Genomic DNA, 18,189 nt, shown 5'->3' with positions numbered 1-18,189 from the left:
GCAGCAATGGCGCGATACGATAAACCGCAATCGCGATAGGCTACAATCCGACCCTTATCAAAGTTGGAAACGTGATGGTACGCATTTCTCCTCTTTTCACGAGGAATCACAAGAACGTTCACCAGGCAACGCCAGGCAAGTGCTATTTGTGTATGACAAATCGGTTGGAAACTTTCCTCATATCAGCACGTTGTACGTGTCGCTACCTTGTGTGAATGCTCTGAAAAGCTAATCATTTGCATATCACAGAATCTCCTTCCCGTCGGTTAAATATCGCGTCTGTAGTATGTCATTAATGGTCGGTATTGCATTTATAGCGAAACTTTATACGAACTGATTGGGCTACGAAATTCCCAATACCAATAAAGAAATACAGTCACTGAAAAATACATTCAGCCGGTAGGGGACTGAATCCTCTGGCCCTGTTCAAAACTGACAACTTTGTACCCTGTGACATAACTGAAGAATAAAACAGTCTTACCTCTAAAGGAACGACGGTGGATCGCATTGTATTCTGCTCTCTCAAGAAAAAGAATAAAAGTTACTAGCTACAGGTTCAGCGGTGTGCAGTCCTGGCCAGAATGCTTTGATATATACGTGAAATTATTTTGGATGATAAATGAAAGCATTTAATTAACATTCAACGACTTTAAAATACATATGACCTAGACAGGGGGCGGTAGTGATTTGGGTGAATTACTGTCACTGTCTTTTTCAATAGTGAAATTGTATTCGGAGTTAAGTTTGGATTTTCAAAGCATCTGACAACTGAAATTACATTACCCAGATAAATCACATCCTTTTTACTAAATGAAAACCTTTCTTTGGTGACGTAGTTACAAACAATGCGATTTGTACAGCAAGTACTGTCTAACATCATCAAAGAGCATAAAGACAAATCATCAAATTACGTATACCTGTGTTAACCAATCATAGAAACATTGCAAAAGGGAAATACCTAATTAGCGCCCTGCAAATGGGAAGCAATAAAAAATTAAGTTCTTTACCTTAACTGCAAGAAGACTTCTGCTTCCACATTTATGTTTTTAACGATACATGTACTCGTAATGCTTCTTTGTAATATCAATCCAGTAATACTTTCTTTTCAAATTAAATTTACATTTTATTGTAAAACCACTCATCATTTTCGACTACCTATTTTACGTCCTACATTATAATGTAGCACTTGGTGGCTTTACAGAGCACACCACAAGAACTGCCTGCTGCATCCTCTTTCGCTCACAGACTGACACACACTGGTGTGCACCAAGCCCTCTCTTATTCCAACACTACAATCTCAGGCCAGAATCAGTGTCTTTGGCCCTGCGGTCTTGCAAAGTGAGCGATCCGCTGTATACAGCTCATCAGAGACATACATCGTTTACAGTATAATAGTTTAATTTTCGTTTACATTAGTATCATTACAATATTCGGGTGCCACATATAAGTGTACCCCCACAGACTTCTTTCGTAATTTAAATCGCAACTGTGTTGCTTCGGAGTAAATCCACACATTCTGGTCGCAATTTCCAAAGGCTTTAGCATCTCTGGAACGTTAATAGTCAGACTGCGTTATTAATGGCTAATGGTCAGTAGCTGGGGCTATAGTTCATTGTAGAACCCAGGTTGGTAATTGAAGAGTGTCAAACCTAACATTCGTTAGGAGAATGAACATAATTGTATAAATCTATTAGTACAATACTGCTTTGTATCCAGCAAGTGAGAAGTTCTTCTCAGAACACAGAATTATGCTGCTCACCCCATCAGCACAAAAAATGAGACAAGATAGAAAATTAACATCATTTTTAAGAACTTTCTAAATGCCATACCAGATAATTGACTGGCTCTAAATTTCCATAAATAATCTTTGTAAGTCATTTAATGCTCGTCGTCAGAGCTCTGGAAAGTCACGCTAGAGAAAGGTTGTACAGGAACAATGAATGTAATGTATCTATGGGTACCAGTAAACAGTATACTGGAGACGAGAGATGTTGGATAGGGATTAATATTTGTTCTTGGACACTCAGTGCATCCACGCTTACAGATATCACAGAAGCAAAATGTATGTTGTTACACTAAGTATTGAGTTTTAAACAAAATTAACAGACGCAACATTCAGATAATATTATTGTATGAAAAAGTTACTTAGTGTCATTGTAATATAACTACAGTGTATTACTCGTCTCTGCCCTTCAACGATCTTTTGGAATACTCCATTAAAATAAAAAGAAAATAACGTAATACTACGTCCGATATCTTTACGGCGTTATGCACCAGTTTATTCTCTGCTACTACGAAAGAATATGCTATGGCAAGCTCGGTGAGACGTGCATTATTCCCAGCATGTTGTGCCACGTGCCTCTTTGCCTTTGGTCGTCACTCTGCAACCCGCAACGTATCCTTCTCTGCAGGGTCACGTTTCTGTCATCCAAAATTGCGTGATCGCATGGAACTCCGGGCCAGCACGCTCCCGTCTTCTCCCTGCCTTCATATCAAGAGGATAGGTCCAGACAGACTGGAAATCGCTGGAGTCTCTCCCTCGCAAAAGGTTTGAATTCACCTGATGTCTAATCTCTGTTGCTGCTCACCTCACTCCTTATGTTATTGACTTTTATGGATTTATAAGTCGACGATAACTTCGCAACCTAAGGAAACTTTTTATTCGTATTCTTTCTTATCAATATTTTGCGTTATACAGCTTTACAGGACCATCTGTTTGTTGTCCTGCACTGATAGCTCGTCAACTGCAAACCAAACGATATAAATGAGGATTTAATCGGTGACTTAATATGTCCACTGACTTTTTTAAAACATGATTCTGACGTGGTAAATTGTTTTTCGTATAAATTTGTTATTAGTCACATTTTGTTATGACTGGTCCATTTACATTGTTTCGTTTGTAGATGACAAGCTATCAGTGCAGGACACCACACAGATCGGCCTGAAAAGTCATATAATATAAAATCGTGGTTAGAAGAGAAACGAACAAAAACTTCCTTAAGGCCTCACTTTTTTGGATCAGTTTCAACCTAAAATATGTTCACTTTTTGCAATTTTCAATGAACAAAACCCACTGATCATGGCACAGAGGTGTCACAACATGTTTGGGTAAAAAGTAGAAACAATGTTTCAGCATAAAGGTATAACCTGTAACCTGTTATACGGGAAGATGAGTGAAATCTTGGGTTTCCAAGCGTAGCTTACCGCTGACATTATACAACTAACAACAGAGATTTGCGTGACGTGGAGCCATAGCCCACTTGAAAATTTAGTGTAATTCTGTGATGTGCACCGCTGAGACTCGCCTGCGTGGCGATGAAATCGACGACATCCCCGTAAACGCCACAAGTCTCTCCAGCTGCTGGAATTATGCTCGGGGAGCTATTAGATACGACTAAATCTACATCTACACGGTGTCTCAGGAGGAGTGGTCAATATTCAGAAATATGATGGGAACGCTGATTTGAAACAAAAATTTCATGTGGGCAGAAGGCCTATTCCGAGTAGTTCCCGAGATAGAACATATTTAATGTACATTGTTATTTATTTTCTACATTATTCAACAGATTATCAGGTTTACACAAGTACACATGAACGACATTTAGTAGCCTAAACATTACACCATTGATTTTTCAGATTATCAGTTGAAAATACGCATTTCGTAACACATTAGCCTCTAAACATTATCGTACTTGTCAGATTACAGTTGTTGTATAGTTCACAATAAATGATTGAATATCTCACCGTAAATTTCAACATATTTGTGCACTCTTGAGATGTGATATTGTATTTCTGGTCTGAGTGCCTCTGCACGTTCACTAATGAGGGCAGTAGCGCCCATGATACTAGCAAGCAGTGACCTTTCGTTTATACAGCTGGGACTTCATCCGACTCCATGAGCTGGAGACCTTGGTAGCCAGTTCATTGTATTACCACGACCAATCCAGCGATTATGGCAACTGTGGTTGAGATGTTCCCTCAGACGTCTGAGGAAATGTGAAGGGCCTCCGTAGTGCTGGAAGTAAAAAAAAAAAAAAAAAAGGTTCAAATGGCTCTGAGCACTATGGGACTTAACTTCTAAGGTCATCAGTCCCCTAGAACTTAGAACTACTTAAACCTAAGGACATCACACATATCCATGCCCGAGGCAGGATTCGAACGTGCGACCGTAGCGGCCGCACGGGTCCAGACTGTAGCGCCTTTAACCGCTTGGCCACCACGGCCGGCAGGGCTGGAAGTACATTGGCGAGAGCGTGACCCAAGGAACGTCCTCAAGGTGTTCACCAAACGAATTTTCCAAAAAATGCACGACCTTTTGCCCCGTTATTCGTTCTTCTAAAATGAATGGACCTATCAACATGTTACTGATCATGCCTCACCAAACGCTGATCGCAAAACTAAAATGGAAATGGATTACACTGTAGCGTGTGGATTTTGGTCCGACCATGGAAGATTATTACATATGCTGTTAAGTAAATGTTGCTTCATCAGTGCATGGTGTTAATGGAAGCAAATAACGATTACAATACAACCAGTGGCAAAGTTCATGTCATGTGGTATTGTTGCTAATGTGAACATTGTGTACACGTGTGGATACAAGTTCACCCATGTAATGTTCGTCGTACACGTGTTCGTGGGACATAGGTAAGTGCTGAAAGTCGCCATTTTGTTAGTAGGGGAATTAGGCTCAATATTTCAACAATGTGTTGATGTTCTGCAAGGGCTGTTGAACTGCACCTTCAGAAGGAAAATGGAAGCTTGGAGGAAAACCTCTTTCACGCAGAGTGCTGAAAACTGTGTAAACACTGTAACGTCAAGAATTCGACTTCACTCACAACACGTCATAAACAACAGCGCTTACAAAGGCTTAGTTTGTGACAAAAAGACTTAGTCTTTGAAAAGAACCGTGTGGTGGTTATTAGGGCAAATGAACGGCAGATTGGAATTTCCTACTTATCGCAATAACCCTGTCACGCCCATGAACAGACTTCTAATGATATTAAATGCATATTCAGCTGGAGCATCAATGATATATGGGAGTTCATAGCAGCAATGTCTCCCTGATACGTAAAGTTGCCTTCTCGATCAGCATTACACTCCGCGATGGATGGTTTCAGGGTAATGGGCGGATTTCCAGCAGTCGTTGGTAACACAGTGGATTTCAGTGCTATGGCACATCGATGATCTGTCAAAAGCGCATCATTTTTATACAATTTGTCATAGTTAAATATCAAATAACAACATCTGTAGATACGGTATTTACAAAAGGTATATCGATTCGGAGAGACAGCAGCATGCTTAATGCCACAGCCGAATTGATAGATCTTTAGTTATAAAGAGAAAGATGGTAGATTCTAGTCGATCAACTTCCAATATTCTTTTAATCAAATATTTTCTAAAAGATGCTGACGCTTTCTTCTTAATTTAATAGAAGTATTACACGCGGTAGTAGATGGTATTTATTATAAAAACTGCAATTCATGTTTCAAAGGCCAATGTCTAGGATATTGCCCCAATGACCAGAAACCATAACGTGGCCTAAATGTCAGTTTGTCAGAAGGTAAGTACAAGTTACACACTGGCAGTTTTATTGTGACGAAACTTCGTGTATGATGTATACAGGGTGTTACAAAAAGGTACGGCCAAACTTTCAGGAAACATCTACATCTACATCTATACTCCGCGAGCCACCTTACGGTGTGTGGCGGAGGGTACTTATTGTACCACTATCTGATCCCCCCTTCCCTGTTCCATTCACGAATTGTGCGTGGGAAGGACGACTGCTTGTAAGTCTCCGTATTTGCTCTAATTTCTCGGATCTTTTCGTTGTGATCATTACGCGAGATATATGTGGGCGGTAGTAATATGTTGCCCATCTCTTCCCGGAATGTGCTCCCTCGTAATTTCGATAATAAACCTCTCCGTATTGCGTAACACCTTTCTTGAAGTGTCCGCCACTGGAGCTTGTTCAGCATCTCCGTAACGCTCTCGCGCTGACTAAATGTCCCCATGACGAATCGCGCTGCTTTTCGCTGGATCATGTCTATCTCTTCTATTAGTCCAACCTGGTAAGGGTCCCATACTGATGAGCAATACTCAAGAATCGGACGAACAAGCGTTTTGTAAGCTACTTCTTTCGTCGATGAGTCACATTTTCTTAGAATTCTTCCTATGAATCTCAACCTGGCGCCTGCTTTTCCCACTATTTGTTTTATGTGATCATTCCACTTCAGATCGCTCCGGATAGTAGCTCCTAAGTATTTTACGGTCGTTACCGCTTCCAATGATTTACCACCTATGGCATAATCGTACTGGAATGGATTTCTGCCCCTATGTATGCGCATTATATTACATTTATCTACGTTTAGGGAAAGCTGCCAGCTGTCGCACCATGCATTAATCCTCTGCAGGTCCTCCTGGAGTACGTACGAGTCTTCTGATGTTGCTACTTTCTTGTAGACAACCGTGTCATCTGCAAATAGCCTCACGGAGCTACCAATGTTGTCAACTAAGTCATTTATGTATATTGTAAACAATAAAGGTCCTATCACGCTTCCCTGCGGTACTCCCGAAATTACCTCTACATCTGCAGATTTTGAACCGTTAAGAATGACATGTTGTGTTCTTTCTTCTAGGAAATCCTGAATCCAATCACAAACCTGGTCCGATATTCCGTAAGCTCGTATTTTTTTCACTAAACGTAAGTGCGGAACCGTATCAAATGCCTTCCTGAAGTCCAGGAATACGGCATCAATCTGCTCGCCAGTGTCTACGGCACTGTGAATTTCTTGGGCAAATAGGGCGAGCTGAGTTTCACATGATCTCTGTTTGCGGAATCCATGTTGGTTATGATGAAGGAGATTTGTATTATCTAAGAACGTCATAATACGAGAACACAAAACATGTTCCATTATTCTACAACAGATTGACGTAAGCGAAATAGGCCTATAATTATTCGCATCTGATTTATGACCCTTCTTGAAAATGGGAACGACCTGCGCTTTCTTCCTGTCGCTAGGTACTTTACGTTCTTCCAGCGATCTACGATAAATTGCTGATAGAAAGGGGGCAAGTTCTTTAGCATAATCACTGTAGAATCTTAAGGGTATCTCGTCTGGTCCGGATGCTTTTCCGCTACTAAGTGATAGCAGTTGTTTTTCAATTCCGATATCGTTTATTTCAATATTTTCCATTTTGGCGTCCGTGCGACGGCTGAAGTCAGGGACCGTGTTACGTTTTTCCGCAGTGAAACAGTTTCGGAACACTGAATTCAGTATTTCTGCCTTTCTTCGGTCGTCCTCTGTTTCGGTGCCATCGTGGTCAACGAGTGACTGAATAGGGGATTTAGATCCGCTTACCGATTTTACATATGACCAAAACTTTTTAGGGTTCTTGTTTAGATTGTTTGCCAATGTTTTATGTTCGAATTCGTTGAATGCTTCTCTCATTGCTCTCTTTACGCTCTTTTTCGCTTCGTTCAGCTTTTCCTTATCAGCTATGATTCGACTACTCTTAAACCTATGATGAAGCTTTCTTTGTTTCCGTAGTACCTTTCGTACATGATTGTTATACCACGGTGGATCTTTCCCCTCGCTTTGGACCTTAGTCGGTACGAACTTATCTAAGGCGTACTGGACGATGTTTCTGAATTTTTTCCATTTTTGTTCCACATCCTCTTCCTCAGAAATGAACGTTTGATGGTGGTCACTCAGATATTCTGCGATTTGTGCCCTATCACTCTTATTAAGCAAATATATTTTCCTTCCTTTCTTGGCATTTCTTATTACACTTGTAGTCATTGATGCAACCACTGACTTATGATCACTGATACCCTCTTCTACATTCACGGAGTCGAAAAGTTCCGGTCTATTTGTTGCTATGAGGTCTAAAACGTTAGCTTCACGAGTTGGTTCTCTAACTATCTGCTCGAAGTAATTCTCGGACAAGGCAGTCAGGATAATGTCACAAGAGTCTCTGTCCCTGGCTCCAGTTCTGATTGTGTGACTATCCCATTCTATACCTGGTAGATTGAAGTCTCCCCCTATTACAATAGTATGATCACGAAACTTCTTCACGACGTTCTGCAGGTTCTCCCTGAGGCGCTCAACTACTACGGTTGCTGATGCAGGTGGTCTATAGAAGCATCCGACTATCATATCTGACCCACCTTTGATACTTAACTTAACCCAGATTATTTCACATTCGCATTCGCTAATAACTTCACTGGATATTATTGAATTCTTTACTGCTATAAATACTCCTCCGCCATTGGCGTTTATCCTATCCTTGCGGTATATATTCCATTCTGTGTCTAGAATTTCGTTACTGTTCACTTCCGGTTTTAACCAACATTCCGTTCCTAATACTATATGCGCACTATTTCCTTCAATAAGAGATACTAATTCAGGAACCTTGCCCTGGATACTCCTGCAGTTTACCAATATTACGTTAACTTTTCCTGTTTTTGGTCTCTGAGGACGGACGTTCTTTATCAACGATGATAATGTCCTCTCTGGTAAGCCGTCAGGTATTTTATCGTTTCGCCCAAGGGGGGTCCCTCTAACCTAAAAAAACCCCCGTGTGCACGCCACACGTACTCTGCTACCCTAGTAGCTGCTTCCGGTGTGTAGTGCACACATTCCTCACACACAAATAAGGAAAAGATGTTATGTGGACATGAGCCCGGAAACGCTTAATTTCCACGTTAGAGCTCATTTTAGTTACGTCAGTATGTACTGTACTTCCTCGATTCACCGCCAGTTGGCCCAACTGAAGGAAGGTAATGTTGACTTCGGTGCTTGTGTTGACATGCGACTCATTACTCTACAGTACTAGCATCAAGCACATCAGTACGTAGCATCAACAGGTTACTGTTCATCACGAACGTGGTTTTGCAGTCAGTGCAATGTTTACAAATGCGGAGTTGCCAGATGCCCATTTGATGTATGGATTAGCACGGGGCAATAGCCGTGGCGCTGTATGTTTGTATCGAGACAGATTTCCAGAACGAAGGTGTCCCGACAGGAAGACGTTCGAAGCAATTAATCGGCGTCTTAGGGAGCACGGAACATTCCAGCCTATGACTCGCGACTGGGGAAGACCTATAACGACGAGAACACCTGCAATGGACGAGGCAATTCTTCGTGCAGTTGACGATAACCCTAATGTCAGCGTCAGAGAAGTTGCTGCTGTACAATGTAACGTTGACCACGTCACTGTATGGAGAGTGCTACGGGAGAACCGGTTGTTTCCGTACCATGTACAGCGTGTGCAGGCACTATCAGCAGCTGATTGGCCTCCACGGGTACACTTCTGCGAATGGTTCATCCAACAATGTGTCAATCCTCATTTCAGTGCAAGTGTTCTCTTTACGGATGAGGCTTCATTCCAACGTGACCAAATTGTAAATTTTCACAATCAACATGTATGCGCTAACGAGAATCCGCACGCAATTGTGCAATCACGTCATCAACACAGATTTTCTGTGAACGTTTGGGCAGGCATTGTTGGTGATGTCTTGATTGGGCCCCATGTTCTTCCACCTACGCTCAATGGAGCACGTTATCATGATTTCATATGGGATACTCTACCTCTGCTGCTAGAACATGTGCCTTTACAAGTACGACACAACATGTGGTTCATGCACGATGGAGCTCCTGCACGTTTCAGTCGAAGTGTTCGTACGCTTCTCAACAACAGATTCGGTGACCGATGGATTGGTAGAGGCGGACCAATTCCATGGCCTCCACGCTCTCCAGACCTCAATCCTCTTGACTTTCATTTATGGGGGTATTTTAAAGCTCTTGTCTGCGCAACCCCGGTACCAAATGTAGAGACTCTTCGTGCTCGTATTGTGGACGGCTGTGATACAATACGCCATTCTCCAGGGCTGCATCAGCGCATCAGGGATTCCATGCGACGGAGGGTGGATGCATGTATCCTCGCTAACGGAGGACATTTTGAACAATTCCTGTAACAAAGTGTTTGAAGTCACGCTGGTACGTTCTGTTGCTGTGTGTTTCCATTCCATGATTAATGTGATTTGAAGAGAGGTAATAAAATGAGCTCTAACATGGAAAGTAAGGGTTTCTGGACACATGTCCACATAACATATACTCTTTGTTTGTTTGGAGGAATGTTTCCTGAAAGTTTGGCCGTACCTTTTTGTAACACCCAGTATACATATCTGTCAGCTTTATTGGCTGCCTCATGATTCTATGTTGCTGGTATATATCTCCCTCAGTGATGATAAGCAGGTTCGAAAAACTTTCCGCTTCCAGTCAAACGAAATAACGAAACGAATCCCTATCTAAAGGTCTCTGTGATGAAGTACGTTCTTTCATAGGGACGATAGTTAATGCAACATCAGGAATATGAATGTTATGCATGTTCAAACTGGCATTAGACACTGTAATTTAACTATATTCAGTTTAAAACCTAAAATGGGATGAAGAATCAATCGAGGTAACGAATAACTTCTACTTGTTTGTGTGTCAGAGCACTGTACAGCATTATTGGCTGTTCAACGCCCCGAAGAGTCACGAATCTTCTAAACATAGTTTTTCCACATTCAAATTTTGAGAAATTATGACTCCTTTTCTCTCTCTCCATAGTACAGTTAACAATACCCACGTTACGAGAATAAACTGACAAGCGCGCATTTGCACCATAGACAGCGATTATCATTAAATCTGCATGTATAATGGGCGCTTCGCTTTGTAACACATGGAGTTAACCGCGGTCATATTCTCAGTTAACCGAACGCGTTTTGCTAACCGGCGCTTAACCTTGTTGGACTGCGATTGCGCTTTAACCGTAATCACGGAACCCTCCATTACCATGCTCTTCAATCGACGGTATTGCGGTCGATCCCTAGTCTAAAATATGTAGATATTATATGTTTGTTGGTGCAATTAGTAATTGATAACTTGCTTGGTTTAGATATTGCCATCAAGCACAATAAATTTAATTAGTGGCACAAAGAATCGTCTCTCTCAAATTACTTTCTTATCTTGAATTACGAAATTAGACTTTAAGACAGAAAGAACGATGCACAGGAATTAACTATCCGAATGTAACCGAAAGCGATATAGCGCATTGGTCCACCTATGGCCGTTATGCAAGCATTTATTCGGCTTGGCAAAGATCGACAGAGTTGTTGGATGTCTTCCTGTGGTACATACGTATTACTGATTTCTGTCCGATTGGCGCATTAGATCGCCAAAATGCCGAGCTGTTGGGAGAGACCTGCCCATTCTGCTCCAAACGTTCTCCATTTTGGAGAGATCCGGTGACCATACTGGCCAAGATAGGTTTTGGCAAGTGGTAGAAACTCTTTTCGTAGGCGGACGGGCGTTATCTAGCTGAATTGTAAGCCAAGGATGGCTTTTCGTGAAGGGTGAGCCGTTTCTCCTTTTTTACTTATTTTTTGTCTTAGACTGTCCTTTTTTGCTCAGTTCTTGTGTTATTGTGATCATAATTCAAGAAAGTTATTCTTTTATCTAAGTGCTAAGTGAACTACATCTCGTGGCGTTCTTATATTTACCGTTTACATATTAATGCAAATTAGTGCAATTAGTATATAGTCAGTAACAGACATTTCATTCCTTGCTTCCCATTTCTGAAAAATAATTTTGGGAATTCGGAAAATATCTCTCACGTTCTTTTACATCTTCTTCCAAACTTGTCCTAATATATTATTAGTCCTCTATACATTTATCCCTTAATACAACCTACGGTACCAGTTCGTTGAATTTCTCTCCATCACTATAGTGAGTCTTCATCATCAATCGCTTGCAGGCTAATAAATATCGCACCACATCCCAACTGATATACCTACTGTTATGTTCCAGTAATTGTAGGCTTTTATTATAAATAACTTTTAAATTCTGTTTCACCATCACTAACACTCTTACTCGCTCCATTAACCCTACTCCTCTGCTTCATAGAATACGCTCTCATTCAATATTTTATCATTATATTACCGTTTTATGGTTTTGTTATGGTTCTCAGTAAGAAGACTGGTTTGATGTAGCTCTCCATACTACTTTGTCCTCTTGAAGCCTGTTTAGCAACGAATAACTACTGCAACCCACATTCACTTCCATATGAGGCTACAGTCTAGAATAATACCTCCACAAAAGACTTCCTTATTACTTAAATTAATATTCGACGTTAATAAATGTCTCTTTCTATGAGAAGATTTCCTCATCATTGCCAGTCTGCATTTTATACTCCCTTTACTACGGCCATCATAGGTATTTCACTACCCACACAGCAAAACTCTTCAACTACTTTTAATGTCTCACATCCTAAACTAATTCCCTCAGTATCGCCTGATGTAATTAGAGTACATTCCCATAGCCTCGTTTTCTTTTCTTGATGTTCATCTTATAAACTCATTACAAGATACTGTCCATTCCGTTCAGTTAAGTCAAGTCTCTCCTTAAATTGACTGTACAGCTTAACGGGACAAATTAACATTATTTTACATAGTCCAGTAACATAAATGTGAATACCTGTCAATATCCTGAATAATCATCTTCTGCAGCACGGGCCGCTACAAGACGTGCACGAAGAGAGTCAACGAGGTTTCAGAGGGTACCGACAGGAATGTGGAGCCATGCCGACATCAGTGCCTTGGCCAGCTCCTCTATGTCTCTCGGTTGAGGATCCACAGCGCGAACAGCCCGATCGAGGTGGTACCACAGCTTCTCCATCGGGTTTTAATCCAGGGAGTTTGGTGGCCATAGTAGTATGGTGAACTCATCCTGGTGATCTTGAACATCACAAGTACACCGCGAGCTGTGTGACACGTTCTACCGCATAGATGCGATTCGATCGTGCCGAGGAAAAGCAAACTGCATGTAGGGTGGACATGTTCCCCATGGACCGCTGGGAAAGGGGTCTGCGTGGCGCCACCGGGGCGAGGTGTGTTGCCTTCCATAACTCGGTTAAAACCGCCAGGAGATCCTCTCATTCCAGGAAATCTTCTGATTATCCCGAAATGCTCTGTCGGCTCAGAGGAACCAGCGTGGGGCGGGGACCGTAACGACCTATTCCGTGGCCTTCACGAGACCCTGGCGCTCAGTAGCCCCGTTGGATGGGGTATAGCTAACACGGGAAGGGCCGTCCATGCGTGACGTTAAAAGGCTAGCCCTTGACTGGGTGAAACCCTCACTGGTCCCCACTGGCCCACTGTGAATTATCAAAAACGGTGGGTGAGACATGGTCGGTCATGATCCCCCCAGTATGTGTGGAGGCCCTCCCCGGAACGTAACTCGGGTTTGAATGCCGCACGGTCTAGTTGACGTCATAGTGCACAATGCCAACATCTTTCTACATCTATGGGCTGCATTGAACGGTGAGGGTTGTCATACGTCAAGGAAGGACTTTGAACTCCCGTCATGGTAGGACGTTAAACGCCCCCAACCCAAAGCGAAAGCAAAGGGTGCGTGGCTCAGGGGAAGCTGCGTTACGAGAGACACGCCATCTGTCTCTCTTGAACTGAGCGGCGGTGGTCGGGCGGGGAGGTGAGGGCAAGTCTAACGACGAGCCCGGGTTCCTGCGGCCTGGCTGCTGCCACTCCTCACGTCCTGGACGACGTCACAAGTCTCCCAACCCAAGGCGAAAGCAAAGGGTGGGTGGCGCAGAGGGAGCTGCGCAACAGGCACACCACATCTGTGCCTCCTGGGTCGAGTGGCGGATGTAGGGCGGGTGCAACGCGTTGCTGGCCTTATCTGCGGCGTGCTGCGTCTGCCTGGCGCAGCAGCTCCCCAGAATGCAGAGACACGCCTCCATCTGTGTCTCTGCTGCCGGTGGCACGGTTTGCCGTCGTGGGATCTTGTCCCAAGTCGGCAAGTGTGCCTCTCCGTGCCTCTGGTCTTCTGAGGCGAGTTCCGCCAAGCCCAGGAGGTGGTAACACAGCCCAGGTTAGGTTAGATGGGTCCAGACCTCCCAAACGACTGGATGACCGACCCACCACCCGATCAGGAGTGGGCGCCTGGCCTCAAGGTGGAAGCTCGGGCTAGTAGGGAGCGAAAGGTGCATCCACTTCTCTGGAGTGCGGGATGCACCTGCCGATGCAAGACGAGTGACATCGGCTGTGATCAGGTAATGAAGGGGACCAGTGCGCTGGAAACGGCGTGTTGAACAAGACAGATCTGAGGGGTCCTTGGCCTAGGGGCGACTCTCATGAGAGAGTTACAGTTTTGTCCCCCCCCCCCCCCCCCCTGTGCAAGAGGTGCCAGTGTGGGGAAAGAAACGAGGCTCCCAAATTTTTCGCTCGTCAAAATACATGAAGGCTACAGATGAGACAAGCGATTCTGGTGCGCCCATAAGGGCTTCGATGCTAGCCGATCCCTCACCACAAGATGGCCTGAGTCAGGCGACAGAGGACGATATTGTGAGCAGGTATACAAGGATCACCCAGATATTTGATCGAAGCATTAAGAGCGGAAAAATTGATCAGGCCGCAGTCCAGGCCATTAAAAATTAACTGGCTGCGTGGGCAATTGTCAACGCGAATCTAGAAGGCCGCATTGAAGAGCTAGAAAAGGAAAATGATAAGTTAAGGAAGTAACCTGTGAAAACATGGGCTGGCGTGGCTGCACAAGCAGCACCAAAAGCCCAGTCAACCAAACACAATAGACAAAGTTTCCAAACCGCCGAATGCAGCGGTCTTTCTAAGACCCATGCCTGGTCAAGACGTCAAGAAAGCCCAGGAAATTTTCGCCTCTACAGTAAACCTGTCTAGAGAAAAAATAAACATAAATAGAGTCAAAGCAACCAAGAATGTAGTTGATTATACCACCGAAGAAGATAAGAATAAATTCCTAGCCAATCAAAAGCTGTGCAAGTTCATCAAATGCGAGAAATCCCGAAAGTGTAATACCATTGATTATCTTATATGATGTCCCCACGTCTCTAAAAGATCAGGACCTATGTAAGACCCTGTATCATCAGAATTTAGATGACATGGACATTAACACTTTCATGAAGTATTCCAAGTTAAGGTTTAGACAGGACCTAGGGGCCGAGATGTACTTCATCACGTTGCCAAGGTCTCGGCTCCCCTGTGGAAGTAACTAATGACTATGGGCAAGGTATTCATGGGCTTCCATGCTATAAATTTTAAAGATTACCTCGTGGTACCTCCTTTCCATAAGTGTTGGGACATTGATCATGTTCACAAGCACTGTAGCAGGAAGCCGGCGTGCTCCGAGTGCGGAGCTGAGGATCATGCAAGAAAAGACTGCACAAAACCAAGAGTCTGTATTCCATGCACGAGCAGAGGCAAAAACACCTGCAGTGCCACTGGTAGAAACTGCCCAACATACAAAACGCTACAACAGCGTTTGATATCTCGAATCGATTATGGCTGAAGCTGTCATCATGGCTAGGATAGTCAAGAACGGAAAGTCTCCGAGTAGAAGGAGGAGAGATGCTGAGAGGATATGCAAATTCAAAGACATCCTGAAGTCTTCGTCAGAAATGAGAGCGCGAAGAATAACGATGGGTGATGTATGCATTTAGACTGAGCCAGTGGCTCAGGCTTCTCCAGGTGTCTCCTCCAACCTCAACCAGTGGCACAGCCAAACGTGGAATGACATGTGAGGCGACCAGTGGCAGTGGGCCAGCCAGTAATAATGTAGGGCAGCGAAATCATAGACAAACGCTCGCGGGCCAGTACGATTAACAGTACTATACCTGCGCACAAAGAACAGTGACACCAAATAACTCAGGATAGTACAGTAATCAGCACGATACCCCTACTGGAAGCGGCGCAAATAAGAGGTACGGGTGCAGACACAAAAAGGGTATACCCCAATTTAGAGCATGCCTTGCAGCTGTCGCGCTTGGAGCAGCTGGCTGTCCTGAAAACTGCACTAAGACACGTCGTTCTTGTAGGACACAAATATGACAGAGAAGTCACCTTCTCGACAATGAAGGCTGTGAACAGAATACAGTTGAAGTCGATGAATCTCCTCATTCACTTCGGAGCCCTGCTTGACGTCATTAAAAAGGCTTTTGAAAGAAGAGATGAAAGGTGTGACCAAGATGAAATCTACATACAGACCGTATTAGCAAATGGGCGAATTGCTCTAGACTGGAAAAACACCTGGCCAGATTGTAATGTGTACACCTATTTTCCGTAATGTATCGTGAAATAAACATCGAACAGATAAACACGCAGTACAGTCGTTTAGTGATGCAGTAGCTGCGAAGGGTTGTGGAGGAGTGGAGGCTGGATGTAATCTGCCTGCAAAAGCCATACTCCCAAGTTGAGGCATATCTCTTTTACGGCTGCCACTTGGCAGGTGATTTGTACTGGGAAAGAGCCAGAAGCATCTTTAATTGTAGCAACAAGGCTCTGCAGGTCACAATCCTAACACAACTATCACATAGCCACTGCACCTGTGGGGCTTGTTTACATCGTCCACATGTACTACGAGTATGGAGGTAACTTTTAAGATTCCTTGGATCACCTTACACGAGTCACCACGGCGTTGTGAGGGCGCAAGATCATCCGATATGAGCGCAAATCCCCCTTATGGCTCAGCGGCACTGGAGATGCAAATGGGGAGAAAGCTGAAGAGCTAATAATGGCCTCACAACTAGTTGTGGCAAATAGACCAGGGAATCCTCCTCTGTTTGCCTGTTGAGTGAACATAGATGTCACCCTGCAACACCCTGTGTGATCAGCAACATTAAGAACTGGAGAGTCCTAGATCAAGTCACAACAAGTGACCGCAATCTGATCATGTTCAAGAGAAGTGACGAGGAGTGCCGCTGAGATATGGTCTGGGAGGTTCAAAATAATTTCAATAGAACGGTTTGGGATAGCCTAGCTCAGGAGTGTGATGTTCCTCCATTGCCCGAAGGTGACGAAGACGTGGATAGATATGCCAAAGAGCTGGTAGGGTCAGTAGTCAGAGGGGTCAAAGCTGCCATACCAAACAGGAGGAAAGCCACTGCGGCCTCCCCATCTCCATGGACTGCCAACCTTTAACGTATGCGTCGGTCTGTAAGAAGGGAGAGGAGGTACTATCAGGGAAGTGTCGTCTGGCATGAAAAACAGTTCTGGCTACAGAGATACTGAGAACCAAAGATGTTTTCCAGAAAGATCTAAAGGAGACAAGGATAAAAAGTAGGGAGAGGTATGTGATGCATCTGCTACCTACTGACCCTTGGAGAGTCCCCTATAAGCTGGTCAGGGAAAAAATGAGACCTCCCGCAGTTCTTTCCACCATCAGGGATGGCGGCCGAGTCCTGGCACGAGGCTGCTGTGGTCCTCCTTCGGAAATGTAGTGTCAGATCTGCAGGGACGATCTAGAAGAGTATACCAACAACACCGTGGTGTACCCTTTCTCGGAGGTCGAAGTGGCGGCACATATCAAATCTCTAAAAATTGGGAAAGCTCCAGGGCCAGACGGCATAGTGGGGAAGGCCATGCAGTTCCTCGCCCCTCAGCTAACTGCACCTCTCACAAGGCTTTACAACGAGAGCCTAAGTCTTGGCAAATTTCCGAAAACTAGGAAAAAGGCAAATGCCGTTATTATAAAGAAGGGGAAAGACAAGGATCCTATGGAAGCCAAGCTCTCCTGGATATCTTGAGGAGAATATAGGAGAAACTATTGGCTGCCAGACGGAGTGAGAAGGAGTGCCCAGGGCCGTCTATGGCTGTCTGAGGAGGTATTGTGAGGACAGGGAGATCTGGTTATCATCGCCTAGCGGAAAAGTAAGTAAAACCATTATGAAAGGGTGCCCTCAGGGACCCGTCCAGGGACATAGACATGCAACCTCTGCTAGAAAAACTACAGCTCAGTGAGGACGTGCTAGACTTGATAGCCTATGCAGACGATCTCCTGCTGCTGGCCGGCGGCCATAGCCGCGAGGACTTAGAACCACAAGTAGAACAGACCATGACATCGCTCGCTGAATGGTGGCACAAATCGAAAATGAAGGTTGCACCACACAAATCAATGTACTTACTGCTGAAAGGTAGTCTAATTAGGAATCCTACTGTAAGAATTAAGGGAACACCAGTTCTTTGGCGCCACAAAGCCAGATATCTAGGAGCCATGAAAGATGAAAAATAGAATTACACATCTCATATAGATGGCACAGCCCAACGACCTTTGGAAATCTTAAATAATCACATCTACATTGGCCACAAAAGATTACATC

This window comes from Schistocerca serialis, chromosome 4, assembly GCF_023864345.2.
Source record: "Schistocerca serialis cubense isolate TAMUIC-IGC-003099 chromosome 4, iqSchSeri2.2, whole genome shotgun sequence".
Lineage (NCBI taxonomy): Eukaryota > Metazoa > Arthropoda > Insecta > Orthoptera > Acrididae > Schistocerca > Schistocerca serialis.
The sequence above is the reverse complement of the archived record's forward strand: the minus strand, read 5'-3'. Positions refer to the sequence as shown.